Source organism: Sander lucioperca, chromosome 17 (assembly GCF_008315115.2).
Source record: "Sander lucioperca isolate FBNREF2018 chromosome 17, SLUC_FBN_1.2, whole genome shotgun sequence".
NCBI classification, from domain to species: Eukaryota; Metazoa; Chordata; class Actinopteri; order Perciformes; family Percidae; genus Sander; species Sander lucioperca.
The window spans coordinates 17,024,628-17,029,627 of record NC_050189.1 but is presented as its reverse complement, the minus strand read 5'-3'; the positions used below and the strand labels follow the sequence as shown (position 1 = coordinate 17,029,627).

The 5,000-nt window shown below is 43.1% G+C and overlaps 1 pseudogene; it reads right to left on the bottom strand.

Annotated features, from left to right (window-relative positions):
• Nucleotides 1-1,850: 1,850 nt before the first annotated feature.
• Nucleotides 1,851-5,000, bottom strand: part of LOC116065064 — a 6,873-nt pseudogene continuing 3,723 nt past the window's right edge.

Sequence of the window (5,000 nt, the reverse complement as noted above, 5' to 3'; positions counted from 1 at the left end):
TTACTTTTAACAGTTTAACAGTTCATAATATTGTTTCCACCATAACTGTGAAATTTCATCAGGACCACTCACACCGTCTATATTAGATGGAAGACAATTATTCATAGTTTTTATTTCTTTCCAGAAGTCATTAACATTATTTTTTTTGCAGTTTCCATGCCAGTGAATCTGACCTCATAGTGTTTTAATTTATTTTAATATAACGAAGTGCATATTTAAATCTAGCATTAGTGCATTTCTTATTTTCAAACAAGGGGCCATGCCTGCTTTTGACTGACTCAGCCCATTTTTTAAAAGCATTTCGGGCCTCTGCATGGAGCTCTTCCACATGATCCTTCCAACTTTTGTCCTATGTTTAAATAGAGAACTGCTCGAGATACCGAGAGACTCCACAATAGCTTCATACAGGGAACATAGATACTTACAGTGTTGTACATTCTTACAGTTCATATCCCGACACAATAAGGCATCTTTTGGGACCTTAATATTACCCAGCAGAGCATCAGAATGATTGGCATATTTATTAAGGTCTTTCTCAGACAATTGTGACCACTTTATTTTCCGTATATCAATGCCATTATCCACACGCAGCAACACTGGTAAATTGCCTGTGTTCAACACCATGAGAAAGGGTATATGGTCCGTAGTAGCCAGATCATAATCAATCTCCATCATATCGATGGAGTCATGGGCATCCACTGTACAAAGGCAGTGGTCCAGCCAGGAAGTAGAGGGCCAGGCCTCGCTGATATAAGTATAACTATCATTTGGCAATAGTAGCTTACTAGATAAAATCACTCCACTGTCTGTACAAAACTGCATTAAATGATTACCAAATAAAGAGTTGGCATCAGTTACATCAGCATTCATGTCACCAACGAGCAAAATTGTCCTGAATAAAAGACATGATAAATGCCCATCTACTGAGGTACTCGTCCTCATTTTGTATGCACTCATATGGCGTATAGACATTCAAAATTATTATCTTCTTATCATTACAACACAGCGCAAACCCAATAGCCCAGTCAACTCCCAATTTTATTACATTAACCAACTGGTCATATTTTTTTTTTTGATTGTACCCGGTCCACCCAACACTGGCTCATCTTGACTGTCTTAATTCTGCACATATTTCTGTTGCTGTAGTCCTATTTACTATTTCATTATTTCATCCATGCGTGGAGACGCTGGCCTCACTAACCTCTCCTCCTCTGAGTCGGGTCTCCCTCACGCTGGACTCAGTTTCACTGGGCGTACCAACACTTATATAATATATAATATAAGTAAATAACATTACATCAGTGAGTTCAAACTGCTTATTGTGCGTAATTTGGACTGACACTGAGATGCATGTTGTTCTGTAACTGGTGTGGCGCTGCCACTATTCTCTTGATTTCCACTTCAACATTAGATTTTTTTTGAGTGAAAGAGACGTAACATTTAGCATATATCGTCACAGGTAACAAGCTAACCATCGCAAAGTGTGGTGCTAATGCAGGGAATAGGCTAATAGTATCTTTCTAGTTGGATCCATATGATATGACAGACTTAGGTTAATATTTCAACAGGTCAGAGGGCTAGAGGGATGTGTTAAGTAGACCCCATGAAGTTCTCCTACAACTGATGTTGATACTGGACTGTCTGGATGGTAACTACAGGATATGCTATGAATTCATAAGATTTAACATTACAGTGTTAGGGACAGATCAAATGGACAGAGACTGTTTTGAGACTTGACTTGGACTTCCAAAAAATGACTTGTGAACATCTCTGTGTTGTAGCCAGTTTAAGTAGCACATAATGGAAATACAACAGCAAGAGTAACAATTTCATAAAACCACACATTTTCATTTAATGCACAATACAGCTTCATTCCCTAAAAACAATACTGTCTGTTTGTACAGATTGAGACACATTTACAATGAACTCTGTATGTTATTATTTGTATTATTAATATTTCTTATTTTTGTTCTTGAAATAATTCAAATTTTTTAAATAAAATATCCCGACTGCCTTTATTGATTTTTTTATTAAAATATTTTGACTTTGTTTTCTTGAATCACTGATGTTGTGTTTCCGATCGATGATGCGTTTCCTGTCCGGCGCTGAAGAGAAGTGTAATGGTTTGTTGGTGTTTGGGTTCCAGATGTTGTTCAGGCCTGCGTGCCGTGTTTCTGGCAGATGAAGCGCAGCCTGGTGGAGCAGTGGAGGTCGTTGAGGCGTCCGCTGTGATACAGGTGAGCGCAGTCTTCATCTCCGGGGCCGAGACCGTGTTCGGTCCAGCTGTCAGGCTGACCGGGCACCCAGCGCCTAAAATACACGGTAACACACAGGGAGAAAAAAGTTATTGTTAAAGGTCCCATGAAATGGTGCTCTTTGGATGCTTTTATATAGACCTTAGTGGTCCCTAATACTGTATCTGAAGTCTCTTTTATATAGACCTTAGTGGTCCCCTAATACTGTATCTGAAGTCTCTTTTATATAGACCTTAGTGGTCCCCTAATACTGTATCTGAAGTCTCTTTTATATTGACCTTAGAGCCAGTCCCACTATGATCTTTCCTCAGGATGTGGTATTTCTGTGTCTGTAGCTTTAAATGCTATTGAGGAGGAGATAGGGGCAAGGTGGAGGGTGTGGCTTTGACCGCTTGTTTGAAAGCCATTATTGTCTCTCTCTCTCTCTCATGGGTGGGCCAAATTCTCTGGGCGGTCAAAGCAGAGAAAGGGGAGGTAACCTTTCCCCTTATGACATCATAAAGGGAAGATTCCTGATTGGTCCATCTGAGCTTTCATTTTCTCAAAGGCAGAGCAGGATACCCAGGGCTCGGTTTACACCTATCACCATTTCTAGCCACTGGGGGACCATAGGCAGGCTGGGGGAACTCATATTATTGTTAAAAAACCTCATAAAGTGACATTTTCATGCCGTGGGACCTTTAAATCATCTTTGTTAAAGCTGACTCTGTTTTCCAGTCGGTGCTGCCTACACCGTGTAGTCCTCCTTTTAATCTTGACACATTTATATCCATGTTTAACCCGTTCACCGTGCAGCGGTACATCCCCGACTGGTCTGAGTCTGGAGACTTTAAGGTCGAGACACAGACCAGACGGCCGACCGTCGGCAGGAAAGGCAGTCAGACTGATCAGCCTCCCAGAGTTGGTCGAGTTGGTGACGTCTGATGTTATATTCCTTGTACACCGCAAATTTCTCTGTGTGTATGAGACATGTAGAGGTGCTCCTGTGCTCGATAACAAAATATTCCGTCTCCCACTTTCACTGAAATTGCCTGAGCTCGTCGCCAACCTTTCTCTTCACGCCACGTTTTGAGAGAGCCGTGACTGGAACTGGGTGACAGCAGATATTTTATACTCTGGAACACGTTTCAACCAAGTGACTGACGTTGATCCTTCCCCAGCTACTTCACGGTTGGCTAGCTTGACAACCGTTGACAACAAACGCCACAGGAAGCTGTCAAGAGACTAGCTATGGCGTGGCAAGCGCGGCACACGCAACGACTCAGCAAAAAGGTGCGTTTCAGAACAACAGAAACTAAACTTTGATGTCAAGAAGGGAGGCGGCCACAAAATATCATCCCACGGTCCTCAATTGGCCCCCGGGCCGCAAGTTTGAGACCCCTGAGGTACAGGGTTCCTTTCTGCAAATGTAACAGGTATAAGCACTCATTTGTTCCTCTCGCAGATAAGCTCATGAATGAGCAGCGATGAACATATGACCATGAATTTTATTAATGTACATTTGTGACTGAATGCATGTATGGATATGAATGAAGGAATATGCATATTTTACAATGGATTGTAAGGATATTTATATTTATAAATGGATAAATTAATGTTTTTTTTTTGTTTTTTTTACTAGCAGCCTTTAGAAAATGGTAATTTGTAATTTGCACAGCTGTTTGAGTAGCCTAGATGTATCTTTTAACTTTAACGTTAACGTTTTTAACCCTGTCTGATGTGTGTCTCTGTTGGTACTCTTGCAGCAATTTCTCTCTGTGTCCAAAACGAATTTCACCTTAGGGAGACTAATAAAGAGACTTTGACTTTTGACTTTGTATTACGTCTCGCGCACGCGCAGAACGTACGCTCAAGCCGGCGTCGCTTTGCTGTGTTCTGAGGCACTTTTTTGACCAACTCAGGGAGGCTGATCAGTCCGACTGGCTTTCCTGCTGATTTAGGAGACTTTACACACACAGACACACACACACACACATACACACACACACACACACACACACACACACACACACACACACCTTCGGTTCATGATGTACGGCGTGTTGTTGACCCACTCCCACTCTCCTTTCTCATCAGTCAGACCCACCCAGTAGACGGTTCCAGCAGCGTGACGAATCACAAAATCCTGGAGCAGACAGACAGGCAGGGAGACAGGCAGGGAGACAGAGAGAGGCAGACAGACAGAGAGAGAGGCAGACAGACAGACAGGGAGAGAGGCAGACAGACAGAAAGAGAGAGACAGACAGACAGGGAGAGAGGGAGACAGAGAGAGAGGCAGACAGACAGACAGGGAGACAGAGAGACAGACAGACAGAGAGAGGCAGACAGACAGGGAGAGAGGCAGACAGACAGAAAGAGAGAGACAGACAGGCAGGGAGAGAGGGAGACAGACAGCAGATTTCACTTTCTGGAACTCAAACTTGTTTGACATCAATCCTCCAAACCAGACCGTGGATGACGGTGTCCCACAGGGATCAACTCTGGGTCCCCAAACATTCATTATTATCATTAAATATGGAAGATATCGTCTTCCTCTGTTTAAAACATCCCATCTAGTTAGACAGACAGACAGACAGACGGCTGTCTCACCCAGTCCTCGTCGGTGAGGAGGATGACCAGGTGGGACTCGTGTCCGTTGCACCAGTCTCTGGCGTCGTGCCAGGACGAAGACGTCCTGCTGAACAAATAACAGCTGGAGCCAAACATCTCCCAATCCAGAGGACAACATCCCTCCACTGCTGTGGC